Source organism: Trachemys scripta, chromosome 4 (genome assembly GCF_013100865.1).
Source record: "Trachemys scripta elegans isolate TJP31775 chromosome 4, CAS_Tse_1.0, whole genome shotgun sequence".
Classification (NCBI taxonomy): domain Eukaryota; kingdom Metazoa; phylum Chordata; order Testudines; family Emydidae; genus Trachemys; species Trachemys scripta.
Genome location: NC_048301.1, coordinates 90,277,961 through 90,297,755, shown reverse-complemented (window position 1 = coordinate 90,297,755; position 19,795 = coordinate 90,277,961). Strand labels below are relative to the sequence as shown.

Here is a 19,795-nt window from a genome sequence, read left to right as displayed (position 1 = left end):
ATGAGCTATGGCCTCAATTATCTTCAGCTAAGTTTTCTTTTAAACACACAGGGTCATGTGATCTCAGCCAACAGGAGAACCCCAGCAGCCAACTTGGATACATAAATCGAGCACTTCCTTCAGTTTTTACAGTTTGCTCAAAACATTGTTTAAAAGACTTTTCTAATTTTTTTAATTTTGTGCTCACTCACCTTCCCCCTACCAGATCTGTGTCATGCACTGGGTTAGTTAACAGCAGAAGAGCAGAGAAATGTACTTTAAATGCTCTACTAAGTATGGGAAATACTTACATGTTTCAGATATAGGCCTCTCTGTCTTCAATGTGGTACATGATCTAAGTCATCATGCAGATCTGCATTAAGACATGTTTTGTTTGGATCACGTCATATGCAATAGCTAGCTGGTCAACAACTTCTCATCCATAATTGCTATGAACACTGAGCACTCTCCCAACTTCCTGAGCAGGCTAACACTGTACATTAGGAAGATTGCCACTTACTGACCATCTTTTCTCTTCTTTGTCTTTTCTCTGTATTTTATTCTATTATGGTCCTTTTTTGTTTTCATTTTCTTTCTTTTTTTTACTTTTATTCAATGTTGTTCTCATCCTCTTGTATGCCAATGCCTTCCACTCCTCCTATGCTCACTGATAACTTCTTTTCTGCAAACTCTAGACCCTTTCACTCGTGTTGTATTCTCCCTGCCCTTGGTGTCGTTCCATGTTAACTGCTATTCACTGATTGTTAGAAGGCTTATTTCTGTTTCACTTATTAGTAGGATCAGAACAGTAGGAGGTGGGACAGATAGAGGCATTTCCCTGCCCCGCCCCTCCAAAAAAAGTAGACATCTGACCTCTACTTGGACCTTTTCTTCATACAAAGTGATTTTATTTGAGCCAAATTCATTCCTGATGAAAGCCTATTGAAGTCAATGAGTTTACACCAGGGATGAACTTGGGCTCCTTTTCACTAGCTTTTGCATGCATTGAGTCATCTCATTGTATGATACATTTTTTGGAAAAAATGAGTTCGATAAACAGATACTTAATTGATTAAATTATGCAGTAGTGACTCTTTGAACACAATTGTTTGTTCTTTTTAGGTTTTATATGTGCATATTCATTTTTGACAAAAGGATAATCGGCAAAAAATTAAACAAAAAGTGAGCAAGATTTGATACTCATACTGAGGCCTCCTGGTTAGAGTTGTACCTTAGCAAACATATTCAGGATTATCCAACGCATATTACAGTTTTTTGGCTCAGTAAATATCTGGCAATTTACAGTATTTGTTTTTTCAAACTCTGATGAGTGCATGTATTGTTTGCAAAAGGTACAAGATTTGGTAAGTTTGAAGACCTGAATTTTTTTTTTTTTTTAAGTCACCAAAAAGTATTCTAGATAGCAGCATAAGTTTCCTTAGTTGTGAGAAGAAGTTAGTTCCACATGTCCATTCAATCCTTAGTCTCGTCACTGAAACTGGCAAAAAGGTTACTGATGCAGGACTTACTGGTCTGTTTTTGGGCCCTACTATTGCCTCAGTTTCTCCTTTTGTAATGCCTCAAATAGACCACCATCAAATCTGGCATTTTCACAGTACTACTCTGCATAGGCACCGACTCCTTGGGGGCAGGAAGAAGCGGGACAGAGGTGGAGCTGGGGTGGGAAGGGGTGGGGCCTTGGGGAAGTGGTGGAGTGGGGGCAGGACCTAGGTGGAGCAGGGGTCGAGCACCCTAGGGAAAATCAAAGTGTATGCTACTCCCCCTCTGGTTGTAGTTCATTACCATAGAGTAACACTCAAAACCTTCCAGCTCTCTTCAGCAGGGGTAGTACTTTCAATTTATAAAAAGCTACAGCATCCAGACTCACAGGGTGGGGTTCATGAAAGGACATAGGTGTTCCAGTGCTGAGAGTCACAGCATCTGTCTTTTAGGTAGCTAGAAAATCACAGGAACAATGCTCAGTCCACAAGCCAAGTTACCTGTACAGGTGCCTAAACCCAGACTACAAGGAGGCAGCTGTCTGCTTAGCGATTCAGAAACAGGAAATCGACGCCTAAGCCACCTGACTCCAGGCAGCTAAAGCATTTCTTGCAGGAATGAGTTAGATGCTTGCCTCACTGCACACAAAATAGCTGGAGGAGGAGCCCACTCTGTAATTTTTAGCGCAGTGGTTAGAGCACTCACGTGGGATATGGGAGACCCAGGTTTAATTCTCCCTGTCTAGTAGAAGGATTTGAACAGGGGGGGGGGTCTTCTCTTCTCAGGAGAGTGTGCTGACCACTGAGCTATGGGATATTCTGATGTGGGAAAATCAGTCTCTTCTGTTGAAGCTATTCTACTCTGGGAAAATAATGAAAGAGTGATTGGAGCAGGGGAACTGGACTCTGGGTCTCCCACCTCCCAGGTGGATGCCCTAAGGCTAAGCGCAGGACTACAGAGTCCTTCTCACACTCTCTCTGTCCCAATGACTGTTTATCCACTGTGGAACAGTCATTGGGCAAGAGGGAGAGAGAGAGAATGACTCTATAGCCTGATGATTAGGGCACATCCCTGGGAGGTAGGACACCTCAGATCCAGTTACCTTGTGTGTGTGTGTGTGTGTGTGTATGTGTGGTTGGCTGTTCTGAGGGTTGGTGGGTTTTTTTGGGGGGGGGTTCCATTCTTGTATTATTTTTTTGACATATTCCAATATAATTTGCCTTTTAACCAGTGTAATGCACATACAGCTTTGGATAGGCAGCTAAATAGCTAAAGTAAAAATTAAAAAGCCACTTAACAGTGATCAAAGGCTAATGATGTTTGACTATTACCAACCTGAGCCAGATTTGAACTACAGATGGATTATTTTAAATATCTAATTTCCGAGCATTAGTAAGGATTCACTTCATTCTGTGGTCTTCATAAGGCATGAAAGATAAGCGGTGATCCAAATTTGAATAAAATACTACACTGCATTTTGTTCTAAATCTGTATGTCCAGTTTATTTTCAGTAGTATTTCTCTCTGCTTGGTGTATGTACGGGATAGATAATTAGAAAACTGCCTTGTCATCAATGGCATTCCTGTTCATAATCTTCTTACTGGTGTCTGCCATTATATTCGAAAGCTTCTTCCCTCATCAGTTCTGGAATGTGATAGCAATAGACTGTACTGATTAAAGTTTTATAGTCACCAAATCAGATTAGCTGTTGAGTCACCTGACTAGGTAGGGCTCGTAGTCATGTGATGCAGCTCCCTGCTGTATTCATGCTGTGAGCTGAAACAAGGTAGTTTGCTTCTTTAGATGTTCCTAAGTATCTAACAGCATGGGTCAGGGATTATGATTGCAAAGAAGATGGCTTCATTTTCCTGATCTTTATACTAGCCGGGATGGGTTTGAAAGTCTAGTATCTTCAGGCCAGCAGCCAACAACTAGAAAGACTATTTAATCCTGGCAGTTCAGACACTGAAAGATTTGGTGTTGTCTTAATATGTAAAAATAATAATAATAATTAATAATAAGCTGACAAACCATTCAATTGAAAAATGCTTAGATTTGTGTTTCTGTAAGAGATACCAATACGATTTTCTTTGGAAAGCATTTGGATGCTCACTGTATGCTTCTCTGTGGGGATACTTGACAGCAATAATAATTTGGATCTATGCTGAATTTAAACAGCTTTTTAAAATTTAAAATGAATACATACATTGTGGGACATCATGTTTTATGCTATGTATTACTGTAGCGTAACCATGCTCTATATCATATATTATAAAGAATAATTGTTGGCTGAATAAATGCAGAACCTGAAAACAGTGATTACTAAAATAACCATTGTAATTTCTGTACAAATATTAAATATGCAATATATTTGTGACTTTCAATCAAATGGTAGATCCATAAAAATGTACAGTATAGTACTTGATGCACGTGGAATACTTAAGGTCATAATGAAATATAAGTTGAACAGCACTGAGATACCATAGTGATAAGCACCTTGGAAATTGGAAAAGTAATTGAAAGAAAATATCTTCAGTATATTTATTATAAGAAAAGATGAGATGTATAAATCTTAATTTTGTAAAGTTAATATGTATATAGTCTCAACGTATGACCACAAATGAGAAGGGTTTGAAAAAAACAAAGGAAAATGTTTGTGATGACACCTGGGCCTGATCCTGCAGTGTGCTCCATGCAGGGGTCTTCCCAGGTGAACCTCACTGAAGAATTAGGATCCAGAAATGAGAAAGGGCTTGATTTTCTCAATTGCTGAGTATCTACAACTCCATTTGCAGTTAATGAGGACCTGAGGCAGATAAAAATTGATTATTTAAAAACATAAGAATTAGATTTTTAAAATTAAATAAATCTCATTTTTAAAATAAACATATTTGAAATTGGCAACCTATGTTATGGCCTTAACTCCTTATCTATTAAAATAATTTAAACTAAATACAAAAATATTGTTAAGTAGACCATAGATGCTGCCAAGTTTTAAAGAAAGTCACTGAACTGGTAGAAATCACTGTCTTAGCACCTGAAACCAGAGTTTGTTGAAGTGCTTAACCAGATTTTGACAGCAATAACCTCTTCTGTAGTTACAGAGAGAATAATTTCTTCACTTCAGTTTATTCAACTAGTTCAGTTCAATGGCTAGGCTAAGAAACCAATTGGGAGTTGAAAAAGCAGGAAAACTTACTTTTCTTTTTCCCATCTATGATGAAAACTAGGTATGAAAGGATGAAATCTACTAGTTCCAAAATATTGAAGGACATAGTACCAGAAGTAATCAGTTTAATTTACTAACTTTAACAAATGTTAGCTTGAAATGCAAAACATGTTTTAATCAACTTTTTTTATAAACTTTTTTCATGTTTCTAGCATATTTAAGCGTGTTTTATTTAACAAAAAAGTGTGAATTTTAGTTAAATTTTCATCCAAATAAAGCTTGTCATAAATCACAAGTAAAAAATAAATAAACTAGTAAATAAGACCTACATCATTCATCATTTTCTAAAACAATAAAAATGTCAAAGTTAAGAATCTGGATAAATGCTGTAAATGCTACATAATTGCTTAAATAAATGTGAATAGATACAGTGCATCCTGGTGAGCAAAAAGAAGCACCAGATTTAATGCATAGGCTATATTTAGTTGCAAATCAACACTTTTGAATGGTTACCAACCAGTGAGACTCATCCCTTCTTTAGGAAAATAACTAAAATGTACAAATGCAAAACAAGATTAAAATCAATTTATTTAAATCAAGGTTTCCTGTTTCTGATTTAAATCATGATTATAACTGGTGATTTACTGTAATTTGCTGGTGACTTTAATCATCCTGCAAGGAGCTCTGAGTGTTCAGCACTTTTAAAAAACAGGTCCATTATTTCTGATACATAAAACACATATTAATGTGGAATATAAATGAACCTTACAAAATTTTACTTGCCCAGAAGGAGTAAAATGTAGTCAGTTATTTCATCATCATCATCATCATCGTAATCATCATGGAAAGTGTGGGGAATAAATTTTGTGCATGAGCTGGTGAATTTTTGTGACAGTTTTGCCAAGATAATATTAATATATCTGAAAACCTTACGATGCAGTACCAAAAATGTCCATGGACTAAATGCTAATTTGTGTTGCGGGTGGCTTCATGTGTGAATATGAACACTTGGGGATGTTTTAAGATATGCAGGTAATATATAAATAATAACTAATATATGTATATCCATATAAATTTGTTTGAATGGTTGTGATTAGTATATGTATTTCACTTTGCAATGAATTCCCCTAATGTAAAACAAAATACCCATTATATTTATTTTGGGATTTTATTTTAGACTGTCCGAATCATCAGATATCTTTTTTATAAATGTGTACAGGTAAGAACAATCAATACTTAAGTACAGTATCTAGTTGCTGCTGTATATTCCCAGGTGTTTTCTGCTATTGGGCAGGTTAGGAATTGACACAGTTGAGGTTTTGAAGAAATTGGGCCCTAAGCGTTGTGTTTTGTTTTTTTCTTTTTGCTTTTCATGTTTTTACAGACTGAGTCTGTACTGATCATCTGTCTTTCCATTAAAAATCAGCCATCTCAACAAGTGCTGGAGTATGGACAGTACTAATAGAGTTCTTCAGCACTACAGCCAGCATTTTATTGGAAAGTGTGTTTTTGTTGGTCATCTCCAGGCCAGAGTGAGACCTGGATGCTGCCAAATACTTACGCTGGAGATCTGAGGGCTGCCCAGATCCTCACAAGTAATTGGTTGTTTATGATGTGATCACTTTCAAAACTTTTTTCAGGTTCCTGGTTCTCATTGCTTGTTGAATTATTATTTTTTCTACAGAGATTCCCTGTGGAGAGCTGCCCATCTATTTTGCATTATCCAGAAACAAACAGTAATACTTCAGATGGTGATATAGCTCTACAGTAATTTCTAAATTAAAAAAAATCTGTATAACAAAAATCAATTGAAGAAGCAATCCACGGACACTTTAGTACAGGGTGGGCAAACTGCGGCCTGGGGGCCACGTCCGGCCCTTCAGACGTTTTAATCTGGCCCTTGAGCTCCCTCTGGGGAGCAGGGTCTGGGGCTTGCCCCACTCCACATGTACCACGGCTCCGCATGGCTCCTGGAAGCAGAGGCATGTGGTCACTCAAGCTACTATGTGGAGGGGCAGCCAGGGGGCTCCGCATGTTGCCCTTGCCCCAAGTGCCACCCCCGCAGCTCCCATTAGCTGGGAACTGTGGCCAATGGGAGCTGCAGGGGCAGCGCCTGTGGACAGGGCACCATGCAGAGCGGCTTGGCCGCACCTCCACGTAGGTGCCAGAGGGGAGACATGCTGCTGCTTCCGGGAGCTGCTTGAGGTAAGCGCCGGCCAAAGCCTGCACCCCTAACCCCCTCCTGCACCTCAACCCCCAGCCCTGATTCCCCTCCCACCCTCTGAATCCCTCGGTCCTAGCACAGAGCACCCTCTTGCACCCCCAACCCCTCATTCCCAGCCCCACCCCAGCTGGAGCACCCACCGTCCCCAGCCCGGGGCCCCTTCCTGCACCCTGAACTCCTCATTTCTAGCCCAACCCCAGAGCCCACACTCCCACCTGGAGCCCTCACCCCCTCCTGCACCCCAACCCCCAATTTCGTGAGCATTCATGGCCCACCACACAATTTCCATACCCAGATGTGGCCCTTGGGCCAAAAAGTTTGCCCACCCCCGCTTTAGTGAATATAGTACTGTGACCGACAGTAGGCCGTCTGAGTCAAGATTAAAGTTGCATGTAATTTTTTTTAGAGAAGAACAGAAGTATTTTTCTCACAGCAATTTTGCCATCTGCTGAAGTTTCTCTTCTGCCAGATTGACATTTTCCTAAATAGGGATCTGATCCTGCACCCATTGAAGCCAGTGATGAATCTCCCACTGACTTCAGTGGTGCAGGATCCTATTGTTCATATACTAGATGTGGGAGTCCACCTTTCTGTTACCCAGTAGAATTGGTGCACTGTCTGTAAAATAAAAATTTTAGTTTCTAATATTTAATACGTTTTTACAATCAACTCCTATTAGATGTGGAATATGGAATCTGTATTGCCAGTGTCACAAATTGTTGTTTTTCAGCAGATTAATTTTCAATAGCAGGGTCTAACATGACAGTTTTAAATTGAGCAACATAAAATATATTAGCTGAGATGCAGGAAGTCCTCAGGTTGGAGTGGACTAGGTCAACTATGGTAATTAAGTGGAAATAGCTCAAAAGTAGATAATAAAATGTAGTTAGTCCAAATATTATTTATTTCTTCCAGCACAATGAATTTTGACCTTGTCATTATGGGTACTGTGAGAATTCCGCCCCCCCCCCCCATTATATAGTGATATGTATATTTCTTCTAGAGAGACAAGCAGTGATGCCCTAATAAAATGTTGATTCAGACTGGATAAGCTGAACAGTAGGGTAAACATGACTGTGAAAATCTTGGATTGGGAAGGCAAAGGTGTTGGTATGAAGTCAGACTGTTTATGGACTTGGGACAGAGTTGTTTGAGAACTATGTCTCATTATTTAGAGATACGTTTGGTTTATGCACATGTGCAAGTAGTGACGAATACAAGGAAAGTTGTGGGCCTACAATATCCCATCAGATGTTTAAAATATGGATTCCCATAGATGTAGATGGCTAGACACATTATATTTCTTTGTCACAAGAAATAAAACAAATCTTATTCAGTGTGGTACAAAATCATGCAGCAAGTGCTAAGCCCAACCAAGTTGGACTGAGGGAAGCTACCAGCATATTTGTAGGATGTTATCTACTATCTGAACACATTATTTGGCACTTTGAGATGTCATCACCTTAGTAAGCCAGTAGCATCCAGATATTCAGTCTCCATCTGCATATTCAAATAGCTAAAAGAATAGGCTACCACCAGGCTTCATGATGGCCAGACCTTTTTAAATAGTTACTAGTCAAAAATGCAGTTTTCCATCAAGAACAGTTTCTATGGAGATTTTTGAGAAATTTGAGTAATGGGTGTGGTAGTGAAAATGGAGGCAAATGCCAACATTATTTCATGCATGGATATGATCTATTGTGGAGTTCCAGCAGCAGTCCTTGCAAATAGCACTGCTAGCCCTCTGCCAGCAGCTACAGCTGAGTATTATGCCTTGTTTGTGTTTTAACCAATGTCCATACTTGTGGTACAAGTCACATTTGAGTCACACATACTGTTTCTGTAGGGCTTCTGATTTTTGGTTTTAACTGATAAACGGATATAACGGCTCTGATATAAAACTTTAAATCACTGTTTATCTAACTATAATAGCTTGGTGGCAGAGCAATTTAGGATTGTTAATCTTTATATGTCGGTGTATAGATGAAAAGTGATTTATAAAAATCATTGTTCCTATATATGTTAAATTACATACCATATTGAGATTCTTACATACAAATTTATATTTATAACCAAAGGATTATCCTTTAAAGAACTAATATTTCTAAAAGGTTTGGGCAAACAATGTATTTAAAGAGTTATATCTGAAAAGTGATAATTGCTCTGTGCCTTCTCCCAGGCTGGCCCCTCTGCACTGAATGCAAGGTCTGAGCAGGTCCACAACATCCCTACCCCTCTCCACATTCAAATCCCTTATGAAGATTTGAATAAAAGTTTAGGCCTGGCAGATCTGCTCGGGAATGGCAGTCCATGAATTGAGATGGCGTGGAAAAAAAGACAGAGCAATTATAGATTTCTTTGATTAAACTTTTTTAATATAGTAATTCTTGTAAGCTTTATTGTTTGGTTATAAGTCTATATTTGTATAAGGAGCTTGGTGAGATATGTACTATAGCAATTCTTGGCACTTGTCTATCACTTTTCATCTTCAAGATACTTTACAAAGATAAATAAGCACAACAAGCTTGTGACGTAAGTAAGTAAATATTATTTCATTTTTAAAGATGGGTTTACTGAAACAGGTTCTGATGTAGCAGCTTGCCTCACGCTCACAGAAGTAGCCATGTCAGAGCTGGGAGAATTCAGGAGTTCCTGTGTACTGATCGCTAGATTGTTACCTCTCTTTTCAGATGGGATAGGTGATGTGATTGGAAAAACTTGCTTAACTTGTATACTGGCAACCACAAAATGTCATCAAAGGTCCTTCATTTGTTTTTTATCTGTTTGCCTTTTTGTTGTAGTGGGGCACTTCTTTTCAGCACTGGAGGGATAAATTCTTATTTGTCTAAAACTTTGCAAACACTTCATTCTGAGATCATCATATTTTCCGTACTTGCATTCCCTCTTTGAAAGGGAGATTATGTTTATAAGGACCATTTTCTGATCAAGAGGAGAAAGGCAATGACCTGCCCTCAGACAGATTTTTGTATTGTTATGAAAATCGTTTGGCAGAAGTTCTTGAGCAACAAGCTTCCATCATCCCTCCTTGATGAACTGAGGCTCCAGCAGACTTGGAAGTAAGAGGCAGCTTCTGGACTTGACATTTTTATGCTGTTGCCAGACCACTGGGCCTATTCTGCAAACCAGATTTTTAACATCTTGGGCATAAAAGACATTACATTCAGAAACAATAAACCCCTGTAGGGGGATTGTAGACCCCTCTGGCATGTACACAGTTTGTTTTTAGAGTTGTTTTTTTCTAAATGGTCTGTTTGTTTGTTTTTTCAGGCAAAGTTACTAAATTAAATGAATTACGGTAACCTTTTTTCAGGCTCCAACAGCCATACATGTGATATGTTTTCATTTGGTTTTTACAAATTCAAGGGGTAAATAGGTTTAAAATAAAGTTCAGAATATCCTAAGTTCAAGAGGCCTGAGGGAGCGAATGCCTACTCCATTTTTATTAGACAACCTGTGTTTGGCTGATTAATATATACTTTATAGTTCAGGCTGTTTAAAGAATTCTCCTGTAGTATTTCAGCTTTTCCTTTATGGTCCCATCCTAGATTTTTGTGAAGTCTCCATGTTAAATATGACATGCAGAGCCCTATCGATGTACAGTTCCTCTCAATTTGTAATTGGGTTAGTGGTGTAGTGGCTGGTGAACTGGGAATGTGCACGTGGGATTCTTAGATGGGCAGAAGTCTTACGCAGCCAACCACTACTCTTCCTCCTCCCTAAAAAAGATTTTAAAAGTATAATTTATTGTGAACATAAAATATAGCAAGCTAAATAGTCCACTTTGGAGCAATCCATGATTGTAAACTCGGAAGAGACAAGATAATCACTGACACATTTCTGTACTTTATACAAGGCTGGTTGTATCCTACTGTGAATATGACACTAGTATAGTGTAACACTAGAATAGTGTTAGTACTATTCTGTATGTAAAAATTGCAGCGAAGGATGTATATAAGATTAAAGGTATAAGTGTTTTGCAGTAATAGGATGTCTAATATTGCATGTATTAACTATTTGACATAACTTGAATTTTGGAATTTGAGTAATTTCCTACACTAAAATACAAGCACATATCTTGCAAGCTGCTAAGTGTTCTCCTTTTCCATTGAAATGTATAAGAGTTGCGGGTACTCAGCACCTTGCAGAGCAGGACCCTTCTAATCATTGTGCTAAATTTTGAGAAAGGTGCCTGTACTTCATTTGATTCACTAAGTAGTCCGTTTTCTCACCTATTATTGTGTCAGCTGCATTTTTTACTTGAAAAACATCAAATTAAATAATAGTTTATGCTGGCTTTTATTTTAGTTCATGCATTTAAAAACTGAAACTCAGATAAAAAGAGAGTTTCAAAATAAATTCAGTATATTATTTATGAGTGGAGCAACACATTAGCATTGAGTTCACAATAGATCATATCGCTTTTATTCCATCTTACAAGCTTAGCAGCACAAACAGAATAATCAACATATTATTTGGCTGTCATCTGCTGAACAGAAACCAGAGATCACAAGGAGGTTTTCCCTAGCTGCAGTGATGGCCTTTTTGTTCCAAGTCCCCATCTGGGAGGGCCATGGTGTGTTATCATATGGAACGCGGGGTTTTCTGTAATCTGCTTAGCTGCACTGCAGTTTGAATCTTCATTCCATGTTTGTGTAATTTATAATTTTAATGAGACCATGGCTCTTGTGGGCTTTGAAATATATTAAAAGCTCTTTTGTGCATATGCTTTTGTTCTTGCTTAATAGGCTCAGTGTATTTAAAACTGATGAATTTTTATTCATAGATTTCGATGTCTGGGGATTAACTTAGACTGAATATCATTGTACTCATCTATTGATGTTTGGAAAGTACTTTTTTTTAATACCTGTATCCATAAGTAGAGAAGAACTTACAGAATTTGAGTTTATATAAAAAAAACAGAAATAACACTATTATGAAAATTTGCAGCCACGTGATAAAATATTGTTTTTAATTCTTTCTTCTTATATAAACACAAAGCAGTTAAGTGTGGCATTTATTGTAAAAGTTGCACTATGAAGAATTAATTGCATGATCAGAATCCATGAACATATGTCTGTTTTTATATATTGAAAGCTTAATAGCAAAAAAGGCGCTTTGGGAAAGCTGTTAAAGTTTATGTAGGAAAGTAGCAGTATTATATGCTTTATTTGCATCCATCTTGTTATTTAGGTTACTTTTTGCAGATAAAATGCAAATATTTTGATCACAGTGGGGCTTAGTGTAAAAAGTCGGGATGGGGGTGGGGAATAATAGGCGCCTATATAAGAAAAAGCCCCTAAAATCGGGACTGTCCCTATAAAATCGAGACATCTGGTCATCATGGGGCTAGAATTTCACCCTTCATTTTACCTGTTAGCATTTGGCTTTTTATAGCAAGAATATACATTTTTGCTTTATTAAATGAAACTATAGTTAACTGAGAAAAACACAGGTAAAGAACATTAAAGAGTCATTCATTAAGTCCCTGTTGCTATACCCCAATATTTCATTTTGAGATTCCTATATTTTTCAGGAAATGCTGAGGTCAGTCTTGTCTATGTTTGATTTGATTTTAAAACTATGTTTAGTAGCCACTCCCAACTTAGCACTCATTTACTCCTCATCTTAATATTTTTAATTTTGTTTTTAAATGTAGAGTACATTAAAGTTCTGAACCACCTCACTCCACTGATGATTTTAGTCAGGCCAGTGTTTGAGCTAAAACTAAATCTGCTAAAGCACTCAAAGTTTCTTCTATCCAGTTGGTTTTCGTGATGGTGACTATGAACTATTGTGTTTTAGTCCAATGGGGAGAATAAATCCAGGGTGAAATTTTCAAAAGTACCTAACGCTGAGTGTCTTAGGCCCTTTGAAGTCTATGATTTAGGTTCCATAGTCCCATAGACTTTCTAGGGCCTAAGTCACTTTTGAAAAATGGGGCTTAGGGGCCTAAGTCACTTAGATGCCTTTGAAATTTTTACCCTAAATACTCTCTCTCACCTCTAGAAAGTGCACTTACTGAAAGCTGGACTAGAGATACGGTAATTCCATAGTAGGGTAGGTAGTTGAAACTTGCCACTGTTTGACCATAATATGCTATCTTAGTCTTTATACAAATGGAGGCCTTCAGTAATGTCATTGGGGAATGGGCCACATTGTTTGTTTCCCAGCATCTTTAGGGTCCCTAGCCTGACATTTTGCAGTTTACTTCTAAGCAAATAGTTCAGTAGCACTGAGCTCCCTAACTTGCCATGAATGATCAGACCTCTAGTCAATCAAGTGAATACCCTATCTTCAACACAGTCCAATATATAGTATTATGGAGGGAGACACAATCTCTGGAATATACATAGTCATTAGTGCAATGCTGTATGTGGTGGAGTGGGGTTGTTTGGGGATCCTATTTTACCCCTAGAAGGCAGTCAATGAGAATTGTTCTAAATACTGAAATCTTAATATGATGATGCAAGGTTTGTAAGATCAGATCCATTCTCATGTGAGCCAGTAGTCCTTATTCATATGGGTAGTTCCATCCACTCCAAAGGATTGCTTTAAATGAGTAAGGGCTTGCAGGGTTAGACTTCTTGAAGTCACCTGAGGATGGAGTTGTGCTGCAAGGAAGGGTGAAAGAGTTGATGAAGAGTAACAGACAGCAAATCCAACAAGATCTGCAAGTTTTGGGGGCTGAACCCTGTATGCATCTGGATTTGAAATACAGTAGAGTCAAACCATGTCCCCTACCTCATTGGAAAGACCTGTTGAAAACTTAATGAAGAGAATATCAGTTTTCCATCCCTTGGTCTTCTCTAGTGGGCTCTTCTGTGAGAGAGGACTGCCTGCTCATTATTTTGTAATCTTGCTTACTAAAGAAATCAGTGGAATGGGAGAAAAATCCATTTCTCTCTCTTATTCTTGGAAGGAGTAACTAAACAGTACAGCTCTTCTATGTAACAAGGTATTCTAGGTGTTCTCTTTAATTTGATGAGTGATAAGTTTTAAAAAAAGTATCCATATTTTATATAGGACATATTTTCCTATTAAATGTGATGCACTACTTTCAGTTTTCCCAGCTCTTCTTGATCATGTAACATTAGGATCTCCTACAGGAACCTGAGTATGAAAAAGAGTTTTTACACAAATTAAAATGATAGCCAGAATGTGGATAAACACTTGACCTGAATGTACCATAATTAATAGTTCAATTTTCCTTCTGTTTTCGTTAATGAACCTACATTTTAAAAAAAGTCTAGTGTAACTTTTGTGAAAAATCACTGATGTGAGTTGTGATGTTACACTATACCTGGCCTACACACCTAAAGCTTAGGTCAACCTAGCTACATCCCTCTGAATAATTCACACCCTTAAGAGATGTAGTTAAGCTGACCTAAGCCCTGTTATAGATACCATTGACATAGCTCTAGGGAGTAGAACAGAAAAACACTCGTTGCTGGAGTAAGTATCTACACTACAAGAACTACAGCAGCATAGTTACAGCGTTGCAGTTGTGCCACTGTAGTGCCTGTAGTATAGACATACCCTGAGAAGAAAGATGGGTAGCATTCTTTGTATTCAGGAATATTTGATAATTTATCTCAATCAATAAGTAGTGTATGATTCATTTACAATAGAAGGAGAATATATAGATTTTTTTGAATCATAAAAATATGATCAAACATTTGTACTGTAATCCATAAAGCCTGTTTTAGGGAAATTATATTTAATTTAACTGTGTTTTATTGGCTGCTGCTTTATGTGCTTTCTGTATTTAAAGTATTGGCACAAAATGTTAAACATTTGTTTTACATAATGCCATTGGTTATAGGGAGATGTTGATTTCCTAATTTTATTATGTACATAGGCAATTGTAATCCAAGATTACAGCAAACAAGATGTTAATTTCTAGACATAATCTATGTACTTTTCACTTAGAGTGTGACAGTTACAGAAGCAAAGAATAAAAAGGGAATAACATTTGTGCTATCCTCACAGGAGCTGTCAATAAAAGATGTAATAGGGGATTTAGGAATCTGGAAATGGCCAACTAATTTATGTGAATCTATTTTATTTCAGCTAGAAAGACCAAGCTCTGTTTCGTCTGTACTGCATATTGCAGAGCACAGGCTGTCTATAGAAAACCAGGCGGCTGCATATGGATAGTCCCTTGATATCATTCACTTGCTGTGTAATCTTATTATGCAAAGTTCTAATCTTCACCTAGAATGAATGCCTCTGGGTCAGAATATAGTCATATCAGGGTTTTTGAGGTCATGTTTTGTGATCCTTAGCTTATTCTTCTAAGTAGGGTTGGGATTTAAAGGGTATTCCCCAGACACTAGCAGAGATAGACAGCAGAACCTGCTGCCTTTTTGGAAGACAAGACCAACATGAGGTCCCTGGTAGGATTAAACTTGATTTGTAGCTGTAGGATTTTTTAACAGATGTATTATTGGACAGGGAATAGGGGGCCACCAGCACAGCGAAATTGGATCACAATTGGCATTCTCAGGGAGTCCGCTGGCTGCTAAAACAGCAGCTGCATGTGGATTTGACTTCTTTCAGGTGAAGCGACTTCCAGTCATTTGGAAAGGATGGGATGAAAAGGAACCTTGGTGATAATTTTGATGTCTGCAAGATTTAGTACCAATGTAATGGGATTATCGGTAACACCTTCACTGCAGAAAAAGCCACCTGGTGCTATAACTGGCAGCAACTGAGAACTAATCCTTTCCCATCTCTTGGATGTCATTCATGAAGCTCAAAGTGATTTCTTTCCTGCTAGCTGTGATTAATTTTATAAACAAAAAAGACAGGTGACAAAGGCATAGAATATGTAAGAAAAATGAGCAGAAGATATTAGTAATTGCATTTTGTTTTCTTTGCTGCAGAATATAAACTATGCTGTTCTTATAAAATATTTATTGTGTAGAATACAATTTAATATGGATGTGTAACTTTTTCCATCAACCTCTTTTTTTTCTTAAAAACTAAGAGTCAGAGTTCTGCAATAAGTACATAGCAATATCTGGAATTAGTCATAAAATATTAACAGTATTTTATGCTAATATTTATGTGATAAGGATGTTTATACAGCAAATGCATTAAGCTGTCAATGGGTCTCTGACTTGAATGTTTAAATAAATTTGGTTTTAATCATGAATATTGCTTTTATGTTTACATCTGCTGTAGTTGCCTGCTTTCAAGACAATGTATTGAAATGAACTATTTGACTAATATGGCACCTGAAGATGCTAAGATATTAATCTTTTTATAATTAATAAAATGCTATTTAAGTGTGCTGATGAATGATTTTTTCCAGGGAAATGTACATTATGTGATCTTACTAATGTGCAAGAGCACAACAATAGTAGTATTAGTGCCACCGTTTTATTTTAAAGAAGTTAATGAACCATAAGTTTTTGTAGTTGATTGGACTATGCCGTAAATGTATCGTATACAAATGAAATAAGATTTCATTGAAGTCTTACTGTTTAAACTGAAAAATTTGTTTGGGGATTTTAATTATTTTGATATTCATTAATTAATATACTATAGACTAAAATAGTGAAGGGAACTCTATGAAATTATCCCATTAATTGTAAAAACCTATGTATAACTATGTCTGAACTATATTACCACTGTTGTGACATAAATTATCTTAAATACTTATAGCAGTTAAGTGATTTTTGCATCTTTGTAAAGAATATCCTATATCCTGAATATTTCACTATAATTCACTGTTCCTCTCTTACACTGTATGTGAAATAGAAGTAATAATCTCTCTCTTCTTCCGGGGGTAGTGGAGTGAGACTTTACTTAAATCTTGTGAAGTGCAGAGAATTATTAAGGCCAGTCAGTAAAAGAACTGGGAACAGAACTTGTGACCTCTTGGCTTGCTGTACATTTCCCTTGGTTGGGGGCAATTTTACAATGGCTGTTGCAGCAGTAGGTAGAGCAATTGCCATTTTTCCAGATTCTTTATTTCCTTGAAAACTTTAGAAAGTGTTGCTGGTCAATTCAGAGTTAGCCAGGGGATGATGGAGTTCAGTAGGTATGTTCTTTACAAGCTTTGAGAATACATTTATGGCATGTGCTTGGTATGGTACACTACCAAGTATGTAATAGCTTGGTGAAATAAAAACAAGTTTCTTCTCAGATCAGGGAAGTGACACTTGTGATTTTTAATTATTGGAAGTTGCTAGCCCAGCCAGTAGCCCCACAGAAGAACTTTGTGTTTCTCTGCAAGAGACCCATGTTTTCTTAATGAGAAGTCTTTCTCTACCAGTCCCTTTTGAAAATAAATTCTACATCATTTATCAATCAGGAAGGGGGCACAACACATTGGCTCTTTTTTACTCTCCCGCTTTTGCTCTTATCACTATTGTGTGCTTCTGTTTCCCGCAGTGTTAAAGTTAAATATTTTTATATTTAATGTAGTGCAACCAAAAATTCTTTAATTTATAAAATTAAGATTTACCTGTTGTTTATTGTGGACCATCCACAAGTGGCTGAGGTCTTTCTGCTGTATTAATATAATCATATATTAACATGATGTTTCAGAATTAGATCAGTCTGAAGTCTAATAACACTGGGGTATTTTTGTTAGGCTTTTATGATGACTTCTGGCTGAGGCAGCCTCTCTAGCAATTATTGTAGGAGATAAATATTGCTATTGCAACTTTTGCTAGAAATGTTGTGGTCATTAATTCACACTTGTCATATGACTCTAATCGATTTGCTACCACTCAGTCTTCCTTTTATCACCTTAAAAACATTTCTAGGCTAACAGCCTTTCTCTCTATGGAATCAAGGCTTTAGTACATACTTTTAAATATTCTAGGTTGATTAAAGCCAAGTCACCTTTCTGGGTCTCCAGAATGACTCTTAATAAAATTGCAATTAGTTCAAAATGGAGTTGTTCAAGTATCAGTTTATATAAGGTCTTCGGCTCATACTGTGTTCCAGACATTACATGCACCAAATTAGGCAAATAATTAATGTTAAGATTTTGCTTGATGATCTACAAGGTTTTTCATGATTTGATTCCTTTATAAATTAGTGAATTTCTACCCTTTTATACACTGTCTTAGCCACTAGTTGTGAAAAAGTTTTTGTTGGTAATTTCACCATATGACTGAAATCTTTTTGGTTACATTCTGTTCCACTGTTGTGAATTTTTTTACGTGGCTAAATTAAGTATACTAAATCATTGCTCATTTAAGTTTACCATGATGGTGATCTTTGATATGAAAGGTGTTAAACAAATGCTTTTGGAATAAGAAACTACAAGAAAAAAATTGTCAAAAATATTTTTGTAGACATTATTCTGCTTTTTATGTATCTTTACAGGTAAATAATAAATACAAAGCAAATCTAGGCTTTAATTCTATCTTTATTCAAGTAAAACTCCCATTTATTTCTATGGGAGTTTAGCTCAAATAAAATACACAGTGTTTAACCCTATGTTAATGTAATCCTAAATTTCCCCATTTAAAATTAAGTGTCATAAAATACAGAAGTGAAGATTTATACATCAGTATTAACTAAGCCCGAATGCAGATGGATAATATTTTTTTTCTTTATTTTATCAAACATGGAGCAGAGGGAGAGAAATACTGGCCTGATTGAGTCAATGGTAAAACTCCCATTGTCTTTAAAGGGTCAGGATTTCATCCAAAATGTGGAGTTTTGTTGAGTTAATGTTCCTGTAGAAGCCTCTATTTCTTTGTTTGTTTTAAATAAATTTACCTGTGGAACCTTCATGCTGCATTAACTTAATATTTTTAAATCTGTTTCCTTGATAATTTTGGGAAGAGTGGGGTGGGAAAGAAATGTACATGTTATCGTAATTACATTTCAGTGTTTCTAATTAGGCTTAAAAGTTGTTTGACTAGAATTTTCTTGAAAGGCTGGGTCAACAGAGCAGCAGAATATCTGTTTACATAGCATTGTCTGTATTTTGGTAAACTAGAATTATAGAAATTTAAGGTGTTAATCATAATAGGCTTTCTTATTTACTTAAATAGGAACTCTGAAAAACTTAGAATTTAGATAATACTGTATTGAACAATGCACCAAAAATATGGACACACCCAAAAACTTCAGGATTCTCAATTTTTTTCATATCCACAATTTTATTATTTTCCTGGTGTCTAAATAAAGCCTCTGTTAACAAGTGTGGGGTGCTTTTTTCCAGTGAGACTGATGCATTCTCCCTCATATTAGGTCTGGTCAGGGAAACCCTTACTCATGTGAATGGTCCTTCTGGGTATATGTACACTGCAAAAAACAAAAACAAAACTGTGGCAGTGAGTCTCAGAGCCTAGGCTTACAGACTTGGGGTTGCACTACGGTACTGAAAGTAACAGCGTAGGCATTCACACTTGGACTGGAGCTCAGAATCTGAGATCTGTCCCCCTTGCTAGGTTTCAGAGTCTATAGACCCAGGATCTGAGACCTGCTGCCACCGGTGTTTTTTTGCAGTGCAGTGTACCCACTGAAGTCACCTTTAAAGGACAGATTGACCACTGCATTACTGCAATTTTCTGCCAGTATAACTCCTGTGGTGAATTGGGCTATAAATCTTTGTCATTGCTAACAAAAACAATTCTCTCTGTGGTTGTGAAGTGTTCCTTATTAAAACTAAAATGTAATACCAGCATATGAAAAAGAACTGTGGTTAAGACACAATCTCTTTATTTGATTAAAATATCACATCAGTATTATGTTAATATACTATCATAATCTTACAGACTGCTTTTAAAACATAAAATCAGACCCATTCCCTGTTTCAAAGAGCTTACAGTCTAAAGTTCTGAACTCTTGTTTTGACTTCAGATCTGAGGGCACCAATTACTTCTCAAGAGATATTCAGCACCTTGTAGGACAGAGCCCTAAGAAGTTAC

The 19,795-nt window shown here is 36.9% G+C and overlaps 1 protein-coding gene across 14 annotated transcripts in view; it reads left to right on the top strand.

Annotated features, from left to right (window-relative positions):
- Positions 1 to 19,795, top strand: part of IMMP1L (inner mitochondrial membrane peptidase subunit 1) — a 71,475-nt gene that overhangs the window by 17,811 nt on the left and 33,869 nt on the right. For 4 of the 14 annotated variants that reach the window (XM_034769893.1, XM_034769900.1, XM_034769896.1 and 1 more), the window contains one exon: positions 5,826 to 5,867. The exons of the other annotated variants lie outside the window; for them this stretch is intronic. The gene's annotated coding sequence lies outside the window, so the exon portion shown is untranslated. The remainder of the gene's footprint in view (positions 1 to 5,825; positions 5,868 to 19,795) is intronic. 14 annotated transcript variants of the gene reach the window in all.